This window comes from Kogia breviceps, chromosome 7, assembly GCF_026419965.1.
Source record: "Kogia breviceps isolate mKogBre1 chromosome 7, mKogBre1 haplotype 1, whole genome shotgun sequence".
NCBI lineage: Eukaryota > Metazoa > Chordata > Mammalia > Artiodactyla > Physeteridae > Kogia > Kogia breviceps.
The window spans coordinates 72,399,027-72,419,481 of NC_081316.1; the positions used below are offsets into that span (position 1 = coordinate 72,399,027).

Below are 20,455 nucleotides of genomic sequence, written 5' to 3' on the forward strand. Positions count from 1 at the left end.
AGTTGGTAGAGTGGGAACATATCTCAACATAATAAAGGCCACAAACCCACAGCCAATGTCACACTCAATGGTGTTAAGCTGAAAGAGCCCTAAGATCAGGAACCAGACAAGGATGCCCACTTTCACTACTTTTATTCAACATAGCAATGGAATTCCTATTCACAGCAATGAGACAAGGAAAAGCAATAAAATGTATCCAAATTGGAATGGGAAAAGAAAAACTGTCACTGTCTGCATATAACGTGATACTATACATAGAAAATCCTAAAGGTGGCACCAAAAAACTATTAGAACTCATCAATGAATTCAGTAAAGTTGCAGGATACAATATTAATATAGAAATTTGTTGAATTTCTATACATTAACAACAAACTATCAGAGATAGAAATTAAGAACATAATCCCATTTACAATTGCATCAAAAAGAATAAAATACCTAGGAATAAATCCTAGGTATAAGAGGGTAAAAGATTTGTACTTGGAAAACTATATGACAATGATGAAAGAAATCGAAGAAGACACAAACAGTTGGAAAAATATACCTTGTTCATTATTGGAAGAATCAATATTGTTAAAATGACCATAGTACCCAAGGAGACCTATAGATTCAATGCAACCCATATCAAAATACCAATGGCACTTTTCACAGAACTAAAACAAATGATTCTAAAATTTGTATGGAGCAACAAAAGACTGATAGCCAAAGCAATCTTGAGAATAAAGAACAAAGTTGGAGGTGTTATGTTCTTTGTACTCAAACTATCTACAAAGCTATAGTTATCAAAACAGTATGGTACTGGCATAAAAACAGACACATTGATCAATGGAACAGAATAGAAACCCAGAAGTGAACCCACACTTATATGGGTAATTAATCTATGGCAGACAAGGCAAGAATATAAAGTAGGGAAAAGACAGCCTGTTCAATAAATGATGTTGGGAAAACTAGACAGCTACATGTATAATGATCAAACTGGACCATTTTCTTACAATATATATAAAAATATATTCAAAATGGATTAAAGATTAAATGTAAGACTGGAAACCATAAAACTGGTAGAAGAAAACAGGCAGTATGCTCTTTAACATCAGTCTTAGCAATTTGGGGAGGGTCTATCACCTTTTGCAAGGGACAAAAAAGCAAAAAATAAGCAAATGGGACTACATGAAACTAAAAACTTTACTTTTAGTGAGAGCAAGGGAACTGCCAACACAATGAAAGGCAACCTACTGAATGGGAGAAAATATTTTCAAATCATATATTCTAGGACTTCCCTGGCGGTTCAGTAGTTAAGACTCTGTGGTTCCAATGCAGGGGGCACAGGTTCAATCCCTGGTCAGGGAACTAAGTTCCCACATGCCACGTGGCATGGCTAAAAACTTTTAAAAAAATCATATATTCTATAAGGGGTTAATATTAAAATTATATAAAGAAATGACACAATTCAATATCAAAACAACAAACAATTCCAATTTTTAAAATGGGCAGTTTTCCAAAGAAGACATACAGGTAGCCAACAGAGGCATGAAAAGATGCTCAACATCACTAATCCTCAAAAAATGCAAAACAAACCCACAATGATGTACCACCTCACTCCTGTCAGAATGGCTTTCACTTAAAAGACAACAAATAAGTGTTGGGAAGGATGTGGAAAAAAAGGAACCACTGTGCACTGTTGGTGGGAATGTAAATTGGTGTGGTCACTATGGGAAATATTGCTCAGCCATTAAAAAATGAAATCATGCCATTTGTGAGAACATGGATGAACCTAGAGGGTATTACACTAAGTCAAATAAGTCAGACAGAGAATTACAGATACCTTAATGAGTGGAATCTAAAAAAACAAAAGAACCAGAAAACAAAACAAAATAGAAACAGAGTTACACATACAGAGAGCAAGCTGGTGGTTGCCATAGGGAAGAGGAGTGGACAGTTAGGGAAAATAGGTGAAAAGGATTAAGAGATACAAAGTTCTAGTTATAAAATAAGCCATAAGGATGTAATATACAGCATTATACACAGGAATATAGTCAATAATACTGTAATAATTTCATTTGGTGACAGATAGTTACTGTTCTTGTCCTGGTGATCATTTTGTAATGTATTTAATGGATCACTATGTTGTGCACCTGAAACTAACATAACATTATACACCAACTACACTTTAATTAAAACAAAAACAAAAACATCACCTCAATGCAGTTGTTCAATGTCAATGTCAGTCATCCTGAAAATGGCAATAACTAGTGAATGGTATTGCAGAGCACAGGGGTATATGTAGTATACTTCTCCTTTAAAATGACTCATGTGGAATAAAGTGAGGATTCAATTTTAACTGAACTTTGAAGTTTTATGAAATCCTCATAATAAAATAAGTTATTGTTTATTTACCACCTTGTATACCATATACCAGATGCAACGATAGGTACTTGCAACACACTATCATATTTAAATTCAAATTATAAATTAGCCCCATAAAATATGTATTATTTTGTCCACAGAGTTTAAATTGCCCTCCCTAGGTCACACACTATGCAGGTCAGAGCTGGGATGCAAACATAGATAAGCCTGATTTCAAAAACATCATTTTCCACTGTGCCACACACTGAGAAAAAATTGAATTTACTTAGACTTATGCAAAAGGGTGCCAAAACTAACTTCACTTATAACTTTTTAAAAGTAAATTGTATTAATTATTCATATTTAACTTTGGTTAACTTCAATTGAGTACATACAGCACATCTGTTTAACTAGAGGTCACTTTTTCAGCAATCTCTGGATTCTTACAAATTCATTCATCTATTCATTTATTAAATAGAAGGTCATTGATCTTAAGAATGTTCCACATGCTGTTTTGGAAACTTGGGAGATAACGAAGAGCCCACAGTCCCTACCTGCAGAGTACTTACAGTCTCACTGGGAGACAGACATGCAAACAAATAACTCAAACTCGATAGTAATTAGAAAAATGCTAGTTAAACAATATTTACACCCATCGAATGTGCAAAAATTAAAATTCTGTATAATGCTGAGTGTTGGCAGGGATATGAAAACTCTGAATGTGGGAATCATGATACAGTACTACTCAGCAATTGTCTAATGATGATTTTTGTTTTAGATATGTTAAATTCTAAGTATCTGTGTGAAACCCAAGTGAGGGTATCAGATTGGAAGTTGGATATTAACAAGTTTAGAGTTAGAAGAGTGCTCTCCAAAAAAAGTATAATTTTATGAGTTTTCCATGGCTAAAGCCATGGAAGCCAAAACAAAAACAAAGAAAAACAACTAAATTTTGTTTGTTTTTTGTGGTACACTGACCTTTCACTACCGTGGCCTCTCCCGTTGCGGAGCACAGGCTCTGGATGCACAAGCTCAGCGGCCATGGCCCACGGGCCCAGCTGCTCCACGGCACGTGGGATCTTCCCGGACCGGGGCACGAACCCGTGTCCCTTGCATCGGCAGGCGGACTTTCAACCACTGCGCCACCAGGGAAGCCCACAAACAACTAAATTAAAAGGCCTCTGAACAGAGGAGATTCAACATCTGGTCACTAAATGTTATGCCTGTAGTGAAGACTTGGTGAGACTTGTTTATCATGAGCTTTTACTATGCCAACCCAAAAAAGGGAATGTGGTTGAGTCAGGCAAAGTGTTGGATGGGAATCTGCTAATGAGAGATGGAACTTTGAGTCAGCTGACCCAGGTCCATAGGCAGTCCTTAGACTGTGCAGCTTTTCTTTTCTTTGGATTATGAGGTCCTCTGAAAATTTCATGAAAGTATAAATCCTTCCCCAGAGCAAAGCAGAAACACATTTCAGCATGTCATTTCAGAGAGTTATGTATCCTCTAATTGATCCCAGGTTAAAAATACCTGGAAAGATTAATTATTATTGTGACTGTTTTCCCTTTCCATTTTTTTTTCTTTTTCACCTAATCAGGTTTTCCCATAATCTATCAACTAGTGTCAATGCCACTCACTGAAGATGGTAGGAAAGGTGATCTTGGCATTAAGGCTAATTCCATTGTGGCATAAGCTCACCACTATCCTAGACTGTCTCATTAGGTTTGGAGTAAAAAGGATCCAACTGATACTGTTCTTGTTCCTGGAAATTTATATAAAAGAAACCTAAACTCCCTTTTTTCATGTTCTTGTCTTTGTGTCTATATGATATGTTAAGCTGCTATTTATAAAGCTAAGATATCTTCTGGACTCCATTGCAGAGGCCAAGTGGCATATTAATAGTGACAAAGAAACTAAACTTGTGTCTCCTAGATAAGGAAATTAAATGCCTAGTGATTTAATCTCATGACTGGGTGACTGCCCTTCCAAGTAATGAGACAAGAACAACAACAAACAACAAAAACTAAAGCCTTGGTAATGAATGGTGAAAACTCTAGATAGAAATCCTTTCCTCCATAAAATTACATAAATTAATAACAGGAAAGAATGTTTAATCAAATGAACTTGTCGACCATTTACTATTATTTACACTATGTTATTTTCCAGTTCGGTTTTAAGTCTAGAATAATGGCTTTTCCACTTTTTTTTCCCTTGGAGTTCAGGGCATTTACTTCTGACGTTATCTTTTTTAATATCTAGCACATATTTTACTTTCATCCATCTATGAAAAAAGTGGCAAAATAGGAAATAGCACTAGATGGAAATCAATATATCTGGAATCAAATCCTACACCAGATAACAGCTTTATATCTTGGAGCAAGTCCCTATATCTCTCTGATTTTCTGATTTGTAAACTAAGGCAATACTCTTCCTGCATATGTGATAAGGTTGTTGCAAGGATCAAATGGGGTATTCAAAGCATTTTTGTCAAGTTTGGTTCAAATTTTTAATGAAGAAACTACTCAGACAAGTTGTTTTGAGTAAATACATAGCTTTGTTACAGAGCTAAGACCCATAACTTTGACTCAAAATTTGCTATGGAGGATTATCTGAGCCTCTTTGGTGATGAGCACTTGGATTAACTGCTTAAAGGGTGTGTGTACAAGGGTGGAATGAGAGATACTGCCTACATCCCCAAGAGACCAGTTGGATTAAGTTTAGATGGTTGTTGAACCACTTTATAAAAAGGGAGGACCCTAATAATTACAGGGCTTTTTGTTTTGCAAAGCATTGTTTACAAATTTGAGGCCAGAGCTTGGTTGTTTGACAACAGCAGAGATATAAAAGGCAGGAATCTAAAACAAAACAAAACAAAAAATGGTCATGAAGAACCTAGGGGCAAGATAGGAATAAAGACGAAGACCTACTAGAGAATGGACTTGAGGACACGGGAAGGGGGAAGGGTAAGCTGGGACAAAGAGAGAGAGTGGTAGTGTATATATGACATATAAACAGTACCAAATGTAAAATAGATAGCTAGTGCGAAGCAGTCGCATAGCACAGGGAGATCAGCTCCATGCTTTGTGACCAGCTAGAAGGGTGGGAGGGAGGGAGACGCAAGAGGGAAGAGATATGGGGATATACGTATATGTATAACTGATTCACTTTGTTATAAAGCAGAAACTAACACATCATTGTAAAGCAATTATACTCCAATATAAACGTTAAAAAAATAAAAAATAAATTCTTTTTCAAAAACAAAACAAAACAAGAAACAAACAAATAAAAAAGGCAGGGAGAAGGAGAGAGAGAAAAACCCCAATGTTTGGTCATTAAATAAGGTACTTGGATGAAAACAAAACTTTTAAATGGGAAATTGTATTAAATTGTTTGCTCTGCTCTGTGGTGTGAGATGTAAACTTTTTTATCAGTCCCACGTGAAATCTTTATTACAATCTCTCTAGCTCAGTGTTTCATGGAGGAGGTTTGCACTGCGGGGAGATGCTACAAAGCCCTAAGTTCTACATCAAGGCTGAGGCAGAACCAAACCAGAGGCTGCCTCCTGAAGGGCAGCCAGATAAGAGTTACATGGGGATTAACAGAGATAAAAAGATGAACACAGAGGTCCATAAATATGACTAATTATTTTATTGTTGTGACCAGACAGCTCCTGAGTCTGACAGAGAACTAACAATTTAGCATCCCAGAGAAGGGAGGAGTGGCTGTGTTATAATCTGTGGTCTTTCAACTCCTCACCATAGTTACAATGACTGTTTAGCTCTTTAAAGCTACACGGGGCAAAAAAGAAGATGCATTCAATGTGTTCCGTTTCCATCATTAAACTTTATTTTTCCTCCATATCCTCTTTCTACCAAAATATGTCTCAGCCATACTTTAGAATTAACCTCATAGAAACCTTTCCCTCTCCTCACTATAATTAGTTATTCATTCCAACACACCACAGCAGTAAGCATCTTTCTTTGATAAGAAAAAGCAGCATGAATCTATGGAGTCAGTTTAAAATAAACAACTACATAGGCATGTGAAAGACTCATCTATCAAAGCCTTTGAAATATTGTGAATTTTAATTGAAAATAAATTTGAATCTATTTTTGATTATTCACTGCTTTATTCACAGAATATCCAGCTTTATCACCATAAATTCAGAGTTGATTCTTGCTTTTACCTCTCTGTATGCCTAATAAAAATCTTTAGCTAGATGTATCAACTGGTTCATGAAGCATCTTGCACATGTGTTAAAGAGCATAGTTATTGAAATAATGTAACATTTCCTTTTTATTATGCCTACAAACCAGAAATGCAAGTTGGTTAACTTTTGGATTTTTATAGAGACTGAGGCACTACTGGATTTAGAGGATAAGAGCTGGGAGAGACTAAACATACTGAAATGTGAGGGACAGTATGCACAATGAAGAATTGTCACCCCCCAATGCCAAGATACCCTCATTGAGAGACACTCCCATATTTACTGAGATGGCAGAGGTTCACAGATACATTAAAAGAGAATTCCGACTTCTTGATCTTTGACACACCTATATGAAGAACTCCAAAGATTAAACTACTGTGGTTGTTATGCAACACTGCTTCACTCTACAGGTGATAAGTAGGGAGTGAGGTAGGACAGTATCCAATCTATTGCAGTCAGTCATACCATCATGAGCTTATGATGCTGGTTCACTTATCAGGGCAACCAAATATGCCAAGACCTATACCTACTATTACTAGCAAATGAATCAGAAACTGGGGCTTATTAACCGGTTGTTTTTAAAAAGTTGATTGAGTTTCTACTTTCTATTATTAAACCATTCAAGAACAGGTAAAATAAAACAATCATTTTATGTTTAAAGATTAAAGACACTTAAAGACAACACTGTAGATCTCTTGATTGCTAATGAAAGAATACTAAATGAAAGTAGATTTTGACAAAGATTCTTTGGTGCTATCCAGGGTCAGCAGGAGAGAGTTCTTTGATAATTATCAATGACCAGTATATAGGATATAGGAGGGGCACTCACACTGCATATTTGCCATTTGAGATATTTAAAACGTTCTTAAATTTCTTACAGTATGCATTATAATTGTAACTATAGTGAATCAATAAATGTGAGAGCTATATTACTATCAGATATTATTGTATACTATGTGGATAATAGGTGATGAATCCATTATTAAAGCAATTTTAATTGCTCATTTAAATATATGTCTTGATAGTGAAAATATAACTATATAGGATTAACTAATAGCCAAAGAGAGAGAGAGATTTATATTCTGGATCAATTGAATTATTGTGGTTCGGGGAGCACAACGCCCCAGAAACAAAGAGTATTATTCTTAATCTATGATGCATGACTTCTCTTCAGGAAAAAAATTCTTTGTCCACAATATATATTTTCATTGATTCTTATCTTCCCACTATTGTTGCTGAGGCTTTAAAAGTAATCACTTTAATGTGTTTAAAGCCTGGTCAAAAAAATCCAGGATGAGTTGAAGATTTTTGGTTCACTAAATTATTTCTAAATTTGTAAGGGATTTGGAAATCTGATATTTCTGATTTTACCAGAAATATTTATCAGACTCTTCAAAGCCTTAAGCTACACTAACTTGTCTTAAAGTTTAAGTAAATGCCTAATTAGATCCAAGATCTTGATATTAAATCCCACAAAGTTTCTCAATGGACTTCTCTGATAACCAGTGAACTTATTAGTTCTACCGATGCTATAACAGATAGTGAGGCTATACATCCAAACGCTAACAAACAATGCATATGGGCAGTTATACTATGAAAATATGGAATCGGTTAGCAGTTCTACTGTGAGATCTAGAAATAGATTAGATAGCTGGAATTAAAAGATGAATATTCTAAAATTAAATTAAATATTTTTGCCATTGCAAAACTCAGCATTGTGGTTAGGCTTACTATGCCTTATTTAGGAGTAGTTACTATTCATTGTGAGATTGTTGAATCAAGAACATCAATTACCCAGATACTGAGATGAAAACGTCATTAGTCTTATTTATTATCAATTGAATGTTGGCCACATACTTACCATACCTCTGAACCACTTCTGATTTATTTTCTTCCCTTTATAAGCTGTTTTAGCCAATCCAATTCTATTTATCTAAGATAAGAACACTGGATCTTCAAGAGACCGAAAGGAGATTTTATTAAATGATTATCACATAATGAATAAGAAGTCAGAGTCTTACTAAAAATATCTATCTGGGAACAATAAGTTTTTTGAGAAGTTTTTGAAAAAATATGTAATATATCTTAAGAATTATTTTAGTGTATGAAAAGAAAATTTAACAAGGTTTCCAGAGATTTCTTTTATAATTTTAAAAATTATAAAAATTCAAAGATCACATTAGGAGTGGATTTTTAACTGGAAGAATACAAAATATGCAATTGGAAAAATTCTAACCATGAACAAAAATTCAGAACATACTACACTAATTTTCCAACCCCAAGTTCAACCCTTGTTTATACTGATTTGTAAAATTAATTAGAGAATATTGGGGAAAAGAAAAATATAGCAATTAAAATGTTAGTGAGATGAACCAAATTCAAATTATGGGTGTTTATCAGAATATTCTTTAAATCAAATGACTATCACATTTAATCCTGGCCCCTACAAGATATTGTTTAGAATGTAGTTGGACACACTCGATTGGGCTGGTTATAATACATATTTTCCAGTATTTAATCACTTATGCCTTTGCTAAGTAGAAATACTATTACTAAGATTTTTATAATGTCTTCCAATTTACAAAATACTTACTCTTACCCTCCCTTACTTATTCCTAACAATATCCCTGTGAGATTGTACAGCTGATATCTCATTTTTATGCACTTGGAAATCAAGAATCCAAGTTGTTAAGTGATTGGACCAAAACTGCAAAAGTACTATGGGGCAGTAGATGGAGATCAATGATAGGTAACCTGCCTCTGGTTCCCATATTCTCCCCACCTCATCTCTCTCATCTTTGATATCTCCCATTAGCGGAGGAAGCCCTGATGAAAATATTGCAGTTTTTCAGCATAATGAAATGATGCACTGAATGGGAAGCATTCTAATGCTTAGATTCCTATATATGTGTGTATTCATCCATTCAGCACCTACTTAATGAGTGCCTACTATTTGCCTGGTACTGTTCTTGACATTGAGGGAACAGTATCAGCAGTGAACAAAATAGATGCAAATCTCAGCCCTCATTTTAGGAAAAATATATACATAATAAAATATAATATAAAATATATAAAATATATATAAAATATATATATATAAATTTATATATAATATATTTATATATATAATATATATAATATATATAAAATATATATAAAATATATAAAATATAATATATACATAATAAAAATAAAAGTACAGAGATGTAGTAAGTTAAAAGGTAGTAAATTACATAGAGGAAAAAAATTAAAAGCAAAGAAGGAAAGTAGGGAGTACCAGGAAGGTGGGAAGTTGGCAGAAGTGTGAACAATGGAGGTAAAAGCTTTGATGACAACTTGAGAATGGAGTTCAAAGCAAAGAAAACAGAAAGTGCAAAGACTCCAAGGCAACAATGAACAGGGATGGGTTAAGCAAGGGCCAAAAAAACCCCAGCATGATAAGAAATAAAAGCCATAGCAACAATGGGGGACCAGATGGAATGGGGCACTGTGGATTATTTTAAGAACTTTGACATTTATTCTAAATGGAGAGCATCAGAAGGAAAAATGTCCATTTCCAATCAGTGGTTAGATAGACATATATTTAGTATTGGTTCAAAACACTAATATAATATTTTATTCTTCTATATTTCCTAAACTTTAAATAGGAAGGATGGACAAGACACTACAAATATAACCACGGAGAAATGTTGAGTTATAATTTAGTAGTGGCTCTAAATATGGTAATTTAGCAACTGTAAATTGTAAAATAAAACAACTGCTTTTTCAGCTAAGTTTTTATCCTTTAAAAATGATCAGGTGCCCAGCAACCAAGATGAATTACACACTGTGGGAAGCAATAAATAGAATGGATTCACTGAGATCTAGGTAAAATGTTCATATGTTATCAAGGAGTACTAAAAATGAAATCAAATAATATGGCTTGAGTCAAATTCAGACATATATGTGATTCTGAGCAAATCACAAAACTCTTCTGAATCTCAGTTTCTTCTCTGTCTTGTCTACCTCCAAAGAGCATCATGAAAATCAAATGAGACACTGAGGATGTGTGTGTGTGTCTGTGTGTGTCTAAGCACTATAAATCATTATATATACAAAATAAATTATTATAAATAGCAGTAATGATACAATTTAGAAATACTCAAATCACAAGAAATTAGATTTACATATATAACTTAAATTAATTGGGACTATTAATTCTGGAGGGCTCCTTCTGCCCTTTTGGTAAATGAGGATGTTACCTAGAATCCCATCTAGAATTTCATGCAGTCTTGCTCTCCTCTGCTTTTACTCAGGCTACATATTTCCTCTAAACTCCAGTCCCATATTTCCAGATTATTGAGTTTATCCACAAGTATGTAACATTTAAATTAACATTTACCAAACTAACTTCACTATCTTTCTCCTTTGCCACCTCTCTCCATATAGTCCCTCTCTCAGTGAATGGAAATGCCGTCTAACCAATTCCTTAAGTTACAAACCTGACAGTCTTCATGTACCGCTCCCTATCCCTCACATCTTCCATCATTTAAGAACACTGATTCTAGAATCAGTGATTAATAGCTTGATTAAGACTTGGTACTGCCAAGCATTGAGACCTCAGCAAAAAAACGTTTAACCTCTTTGTACTTCAGTTTTTTTAATTTATAAAATAAGTGTTTTTTTCACATCTTTATTGGAGTATAATTGCTTTACAATGTTCTGTTAGTTTCTTCTGTACAACAAAGTGAATCAGCTATATGTATACATATATCCCCATATCCCCTCCCTCTTGAGCCTCCCTCCCACCCTCTCTATCCCACCGCTTTAGGTCATCACAAAGCATCGAGTTGCTCTCCCTGTGTTATGCAGCAGCTTCACACTAGCCATCCATTTTACATTTGGTAGTGTATATATGTCAATGCTACTCACTTTGTCCCAGCTTCCCCTCCCCCACCATGTCCTCAAGTCCGTTCTCTACTTCTGCATCTTTATTCCTGCCCTGTCTCTAGGTTCATCAGTACCGTTTTTTTAGATTCCATATATATGAGTTTGTGTATGATATTTATTTTTCTCTTTCTGACTTACTTCACTCTGTATGACAGACTCTAGGTCCATCCACCTCACTACAAATAACTCAATTTCTTTCCTTTTCATGGCTGAGTAATATACCATTGTGTGTGTGTGTATATATATATATATATATATATATATATATATATATATATACCACATCTACTTTATCCATTCATCTGTCGATGGATATTTAGGTTGCTTCTGTGTCCTGGCTATTGTAAACAGTGCTGCAATGAACATTGTGGTACATGTCTCTTTTTGAATTATGGTTTTCTCAGGGTATATGCCCAGTAGTGGGCTTGCTGGGTCATATGGCAGTTCTATTTTTAGTTTTCTAAGGAACCCCCTTACTGTTCTCCACAATGTCTGTATCAATTTATATTCCCACCAACAGTGCAGGAGGGTTCCCTTTTCTCCACATCCTCTCCAACATTTATTGTTTCTAGATTTTTTAATGATGGCCATTCTGACTGGTGTGAGGTGATACCTCATTGTGGTTTTGATTTGCATATCTCTAATAATTGGTGATGTTGAGCATCTTTCTTGTGTTTGTTGGCAATCTATATGTCTTCTTTGGAGAAATGTTTATTTAGGCCTTCTGCCCATTTTTGGATTGGGTTTTTGTTTTTTTGATATTGAGCTGCATAAGCTGCTTGTATATTTTGGAGATTAGTCCTTTGTCAGTTGCTTCATTTGCAAATATTTTCTCCCATTCTGAGGGTTGTCTTTTCATCTTGTTTATGGTTTCCTTTGCTGTGCAAAAGCTTATAAGTTTCATTAGGTCCCATTTCTTCCCATTACTCTAGGGGGTGCATCAAAAAGGATCTTGCTGTGATTTATGTCATAGAGTGTTCTGCCTATGTTTTCCTCTAAGAGTTTTATAGTGTCTGGCCTTACATTTAGGTGTTTCATCCATTTTGAGTTTATTTTTCTGTATGGTGTTAGGAAGTGTTCTAATTTCATTCTTGTACATGTAGCTGTTCAGTTTTCACAGCACCACTTATTGAAGAGGCTGTCTTTTCTCCACTGTATATTCTTGCTTCCTTTGTCAAAGATAAGGTGACCATAGGTGTGTGGGTTTATCGCTCAGCTTTCTATCCTGTTCCATTGATCTATATGTCTATTTTTGTGCCAGTACCATACTGTCTTGATTACTGTAGCTTTGCAGTCTAGTCTGAGGTCAGGGAACCTGATTCCTCTAGCTCCGTTTTGCTTTCTCAAGATTGCTTGGGCTATTCGGGGTCTTTTGTGTTTCCATACAAATGGTAAAATTTCTTGTTATAGTTCTGTGAAAAATGCCATTGGTAATTTGACAGGGATTGCATTGAATCTGTAGATTGCTTTGGGTAGTATAGTCGTTTTCACAATATTGATTCTTCCAATCCAAGAACATGGTATGTCTTTCCATTGGTTTGTATCGTCTTTGATTTCTTTAATCAGTGTCTTAGAGTTTTCGGCATACAGGTCTTTTGTCTCCTTAGGTAAGTTTATTCCTAGGTATTTTATTCTTTTTGTTGCACTGGTCAGTGGGAGTGTTTCCTTAATTTCTCTTTCTGATTTTTCATTGTTAGTGTATAGGAATGCAAGAGATTTCTATGCATTAATTTTGTATCCTGCTACTTTACCAAATTCATTGATTAGCTCTAATAGTTTTCTGGTGGCATCTTTAGGATTTTCTCCGTATAGTATCATGTCACCTGCAAACAGTGACAGTTTTACTTCTTCTTTTCCAATTTGGATTCCTTTTATTTCTTTTTCTTTTCTGATTGCTGTGGCTATAACTTCCAAAACTATGTTGAATAATAGTGGTGAGAGTGGGCACCCTTGTCTTGTTCCTGATCTTAGAGGAAATGCTTTCAGATTTTCACCATTGAGAATGATGTTGGCTATGTGTTTGTCATATATGGCTTTTGTTATGCTGAGGTATGTTCCCTCTATGCCCTCTTTCTGGAGAGTTTTTATCATAAATGGGTGTTGAATTTTGTCAAAAGCTTTTTCTGCATCTATTGAGATGATCATATGGTTTTTATCCTTCAATCTGTTAATATGGTGTAAATATGTTACACCCCAGGGTGAATATGAGGATTAAACATAAACACATCCCACACATATCATAGGACAGTTGTATACTAGGTGCAACATAACTGTTTTCTATTATGGGTATTATTTTTATTAAACCATACAGATTCTACCTTAGGATGATCCACTGGCTCTAACTTTATCCTCTTCTCCCATTACCAGAATCTTACTGCAAGCTTTCATCATCTCCTACTTAAATGTACATGTCTTATCTTTTTCATGTTTTACCACAGCATAATGATGGATCAACTTGTCTGCTTCCACTTCTAGACAATGAGTACTGGGAGCTATCTTTCACTCATTTTCATATCCTCAAAGCCTAGTATTGTGTTTAGCAAATGGTGTCTACTCAATAAATATTTACTGAAAGGAAAGAAGAAGCAAGGAAAGAAGGGTGGAAAGGAGAAAAGAAAAGAGAAAGAAGGGAAGGAAAAAGAAAGGAAAGAGGAAGGAATAGAGGAAGGGAGAGAATTAAAAAGTAGATGGAAGGAAGGGGAAAGAAAGAAAAGTGAAAAAGTGAGAGACGAAGAAGCATGAGCTGGTTTTCTTTTCAACAGCTTTTCTCTCTCTTTTTCTCCCTTTTACACCACTAGGAGAGTTATCATCTTAAAGCAAAATGTTCAAGTTAAAACATATGTTAAGAAACTTGATTGACTCCCTATTATGATAAAGGACAAATTCATACCATGGAATTTCTGTTTTCTAATTATCTTTCCAAATCAATTTCTACTACCATATCCTTAACCATTTATCCCATTCTCTAGCCACCCTAAATTTCTTGCCATTCCCTAAACCAATCAGAAACTTCCACCACTCAATTCTATTCCCTTTCCCTGGATGGTTCATCCTCTTCTTTGCCTGGCCAACTTGTACTTATCATCCTCTAAATCCCAGATCAAATATTTTCTCTGCTGTGAGGTTTTTTTAGATCCCCTTAAATTTACATTTCTTTCCGCAGAATTTTGTCCACCCCTCTACTGTAACACTTATCTTGTCGAATAGTTTGTTTCTTAATATATTGACACATATAGTCTGCTGCTTCTTGAGATCAAGGATTGTGTCTTGCTCATTTTCCCAACTTCTGACACACAGAGAGCTCTACTTGGCTGATTTCTTGAATGAACAAATGAATGATGAATGAAGGCATTGACTTTTTCCATTTTGTTTCTATATAGAGAAGTGGTTCCCAAATCTGTTTATGGACATATGTGATGATGAATCCAAAGGAATCACTGGATAAGTGAATTAAAGGTTTTAATCGGCAGAAATTCTGAATCAATCGGTCTCATGTATAGCCAGTAATCTCTATTTTAACAAGCTCCACTGGTAAGACTGCTTGTGCACCTTTTTCCCTGCACAGATATGTCCAGCTAAAGGGGTGGGAGCTGAAATCTAGCTCAGGCTCCTTTCTGGAAGCCAATTTTGTGTGCACTAGGAAAAAGGAGCACAGCTTTGAAGATACAATAAAGTATTGTGGACACTAGTTTGGTCCTTCTCAGAGGATACTGAGAGGATACTGAACTAAATTAGAAATAAAGAGGAATTTATTGATAATATATTAACCTGTAAGAGTATACAAAGAGTATACAAAGGTGAGTTGTGGAGATTTTAAAAAGATAACTAAGCAGTCATCATTTGAGGATGTTTTAAAACAACTGTTTGAAGATAAGGTTTAAAAAAGATATCCTTATATATCTGGCTTCCAATATATAACTGAATATTAATTACAAGAAATAATTATATGTGATCGTTTACTTAACAAATTCAGATAAAATACAGTTGTATTAGAACCCCAGAACTCAAATTATTATAATGATTTTGAGTTTCAAAATGAAGGTAATATGAGAATCTGTTTAAACATTAACAAAGATAAATTAATCTTCTAGGCTTCAAGTCAATTTCTCAAATGGTGTTTTCCTCTATACTTAGTTTAAATGGTTAATCAAATTATTACTCAGGATTTATAACATAAAATCCAAGAGATGCTTTTAAAAGCTTCATGTATTTGGATACTTTTTGAATACGTGAATACATTAGATACTTTCATATGCCAATGTTTCATATGTGTTACTCCCTTCACCTGGTCAGGCCATCCGTTCTCTCTTCACCTGACAACATTTCAGACATCCTTCAAACCCAGCTTAAAAATGCAGTTATATTTTAAAATATGTGTGTGATCGGCTCATTGCTATTATTTAATGAGATAAAAGCAAATCTGTGAGAGGAAGGAAGCAGGGAGACAGAGAGAGAGAGATTCTAAAGTTTAAGATCCTAAATGCCCAGATCAATGACTTTTACTATGCTGACATATATTTTGCTAAAAAGAAAATACAGAGTCATAGAAATGAACACATAGCTGGACTGGACAGTACAGTTGCAAGTTCAATATGCTATGGTGGGAAGCCAGGCTTTGTAGCCAGACCTTCTATAGTAATAGAATCTAGGGTCTGACTTTTATTGTGAGAACTCAAGCAACTCACATAATATCTCTCTGTTTGAGTTTCTTTAAATTGAAAATAGTATTAATATGAACCTTATTTTATGTTGTCAGAGCATTACATTAGACAATAAATATGAAGGAATAGCCTATGTCATACTGGATACAAATGGTTAAGAAATAGTCACTGAGAGATATTGAATGATGTTGACCAGGAAGTGTCATGGTATCCAGCTTTTTCCTAAATTAGGGGCAATCTATTTTCAGATCAGACTTCAATAATGAAGTTAATCTTCCCACCAAAAGAGCAGTATCCCAAGACAAGGCATAATGCAGAATGTTCATCAAGTAGAATACACAGAGCACTCATGTCAGACATTTCTATGCAGAACAAGCAGAAAAAGGCCATTTCTGAACAATTAATGCCAGATACACAGAGCAGGATAAGGAAAGCAAATTTTTCTCTACGATAAAATGAATAAAGTTTCTAAAATGAACTTTGAGGGAAGACAGAAGCTAAGACTTAGAGATTTTTGGTAAACAGTTTTATAACAAAACATGACTATCCCAGTATATGTGGTCAACAGTTATTCAACCTGCATTTGCTGAACTCCAATTGACGCAAGAGACTCTGCTATGGTAATGAGAAAGATACCCAAGAAACTTGTGGTTGAGACCAACCCACGATACATAGCAAAGGATTGGCATAACCTGAATAACAAGAGCAAAATAAAAATATAAACCAGACTGAATAAAGTCTATCTTCTTAATATAAACAAATACAATCACTTCAGTGAGGCATAGCTTGTCTTGTTATGCAAAGGAACTTGAAATTAACATTGGGACAGTTTCTTATATATAGTTTGCTTTTTGGTTGTCTGGTTATGATCTCACTAGTGTTGGTACAGTCCTTCTCAATTATTTTTTTTTCCCTTTTCACAAAAATCAAAACATAAAAGTCTCTCTAATTACTGCTATATATTGCTTTCTGGACTAAATGTTTACTATTTATCCATTGCAGTAACATTTCTTATGTCCAGAATAGGCATACCAGCTAAGGAATGTACAATTAGAGAATATAGTTTGGGAAAGAAATTTCACAGTAGCACATGTGTAAAGGTCTTTAAGGCAATTTGAGGAATAATTTAAATTGCCAAGGAATATTAATTAGGCTCATTTATTCACATCCTTCTATTCTTCTATTGTTGTAGATCATATATATTGCCCAAATTCTCAAGTTCCTTAGGATGAGATAAAAAAATTCTTTGACACTTAGTTTTTATAATAGGCTGTATAAAATTGACTAAAGATTGAAAATGCTCCTGCTAGAATCTAGGTACAAAAAAAGTGGGAAAGAAAACAATTTGGAAGTTCCCTGTAGCATGCCTAAACTCCTTCTAGAACACCATGACCCAGGGCACTGAAATACAGAAATATTTTAGGCAATTTCTGTTTTGAAAAAATCACCAGCCTGTTTGGTTTGAAGCCGTTGCTACTCCAACTTTACTGCATACAAATAAATAGCACAGAAAAACTGAAGATTTCAAAGTAGATTAGAAGAAGTCTCAAATGACTTTTAATGGAATATTATGTGCCCAAAACACAAGGGTTTAAATTAGTAGCTTAAAATGTTCCATTTACCACATACCACAGGAAGTAAGAGCCTTTTTTTGGTTCCTCTTCAACTACATTCCTCCAAATCCTTGACCAGCTGAACTATTTGTTCCAGGTCATCAAACCCCTTAATAACAACTTAAATTCCCAAATTTAGATTTAGAAAGGATATGGCTGGCTACATTTTTGTTGTCGGTTCATTTGGCAGAAAAAATAATGCTGCACATACACACTTGCATGTACACACAAACACAAACACCAATCATGCACATGCACAATTCCTTCAAAAACTTAGAGTGAATCTGTAGTGTCACAAGGGTAAGTATAAAGTGAATTTTAATTGTAAACCAACATCTGGCAACCATGCCAAATTCTGATTTAACTTTCAAAGTTTAAATTCTTTACAGTCTCTCCCGTGTGATGCCAAATTGTCTCAGTTCCCCTCAGATCTCTGGCTGACATGTGGCCCAACACCTCTATTGGCTTTAGGTAAAATTACATAGGCCAGCTTTACTCAATGCAACCTCTAAAGAAAAATCAGTTATATAAGATGTGAATTGTCACAAAGGGAGAAAAAGACCCTCATGGTCAAACTGGGCAATGTTCACTTAAATAAAGCTAAATGGGTTTTCTTTTTTTACTTGCTAATTGGTGGGGTTTCTCACAAATGTTAAAGAGCATTGTTCATAAAATGTTAATGTGCATTGTGAATTGGGAAATGGGTGAAGAGTCAATGCTAAATGTAGTATGTAGCATTTTCCAAAGTTACTTGAACATCTCCAATTAAAGGAGTGGTATTATAAGGCAGAGGTGGTTGGAAATGCTAAATTCTTTGCATTCAGGATGCCCCATCTTTCCTTTTCAGGGTTCTTTAACCCACCCCTTCATCCCCAATCATCATTCCTCCCACAGCTCCAACAGGTCCCCTGCACTCTCACGCTTTTACCCCTCCTGTTAGTAAAGGCTAATTTTCCTCCAAATGTTGGCAATTATTTATTATTCCTCTGGAGATTTTTCTTTATTTATAACAGCAAAACCTATAATTTTTTGTTGTTTTGCCATGTTAGGTAAGGGATATGCCCGATATATTTTTAAATTAAAATTTTTCATAGTACAATATCTGATTACAAGGGAATATATCATATATATGTTAAACATATTAATAAAAGAATGTCCATTAATCTACCACACAAACTAAGAAAAATAGCATAATAAACACATTAACACTTACCTAAGTGTTCCACTCCTCTCTAATCCTCATGCCACCAGAGGTAACCACTACACAAATTTTTGGATGCATTTTTCTCTTGATTTTAAAATTGTTAATAGTTTTTCACATATGTATCTATCCCTTAATAATGTACTTATTAAATAAGTACATTAAATAATGAACATTTTAAAAATGTAATAATCCTTTATTTTTGCTTGTTATTGAGATATATAAAAGTAGATTTATACCACATGAAATCTTCAATGACTTGAATTTTTCACTAAAGATACAGCCATGCTGTGTGTGGTAGGAATTCATTCTTTTTCACTGCTACTTAATATTCCATTGTATGAATATACCACAATTTATCTATTTTCCTGTCAATGAATATTTTGGATGTTTCTAGTATTTTGTTAGTACAAACAATAATTATACTATGAATATTCTTGTACATTTACAAGGTTTGCTTTAGGGTATATAATTAACTTTATTAAGTCACATGAATATAATGTTATTTATATAAGACTGTTAAACTTTAAGTATAAAGCCATGTTGCTCACTAAAGTGGATTGTACAAATTTATATCCCCACTAACAATATACATTAGAGTTCTTATTATTCCTACTCATCTGTAATGATTGCAGCTATTTTATTAAGTGGATATAAGTTTAGAATTATTATAAGTTCTAGTAAATTAAAACTATTTTCATTACATACTGACCTTCTCTATGCCAAAGAACTATTTTTGTCAGAGATGCATTTTTCTGATATTAATATAGATATCCTTACTGTCTTTTTAAAAGATATCCTTTTTTGGTTAACATGCCTGGCATATATTTTTCCAGTCTTACTTTTGGTCCATACATTTCTAGGTCTTCAAAAATAACATATAAAATATTTCTGTTGTTTATTTGTCAAGCTTATTCCATTTACATTTACTGTGATCATCGATATATTTGGTTTGTTATATTTGGATGTCTTATTATATTCATATGCTTCTATTACTCCTCTATTTTATTTTTATTGAATGATTTTTGCTGTTACACACTTTTTCTTCTATGGTTACCCCAAAAATTATATGATGTATACTTACCTTTAAAAATGCTAAAGTTGGGCTTCCCTGGTGATGCAGTAGTTGAGAGTCCACCTGCCACGAACACGGGTTCGTGCCCCAGTCTGGGAAGGCCCCACATGCTTCAGAGTGGCAAGGCCCATGAGCCTGTGCGTCCGGAGCCTGTGCTCTGCAACGGGAGAGGCCACAACAGTGAGAGGCCCACGTACCACAAAAAAAAAAAAAAAAAAAAAAAAAAAAAAAGCTAAAGTTACTCAGTATCTTAAGCCCTCAAATAATAGAGGGCTAGAACTCTAGATTCTTGCTTCCTAAAGTGTTGTCTATGGACCATCACCACTGGCCTTATTTGGGCGCTTGTTTGAAATGCCCATTCTCACATCCCACCCTAGATCAACTATTGTAGCTATTCTGCAGAAAAATGATGGACCACCTAAAATTTGG

General features: G+C 34.6%; 1 long non-coding RNA gene across 2 annotated transcripts in view; it reads right to left on the reverse strand.

Moving 5' to 3' along the window:
• Positions 1-20,179, reverse strand: part of LOC136794509 (uncharacterized) — a 104,428-nt gene extending 84,249 nt beyond the window's left edge. For both annotated transcript variants that reach the window (XR_010841413.1, XR_010841414.1), the window contains exon 1: positions 20,036-20,179. This is a non-coding gene — a long non-coding RNA (uncharacterized lncRNA). The remainder of the gene's footprint in view (positions 1-20,035) is intronic.
• Between the last annotated feature and the right edge of the window lie 276 nt (positions 20,180-20,455).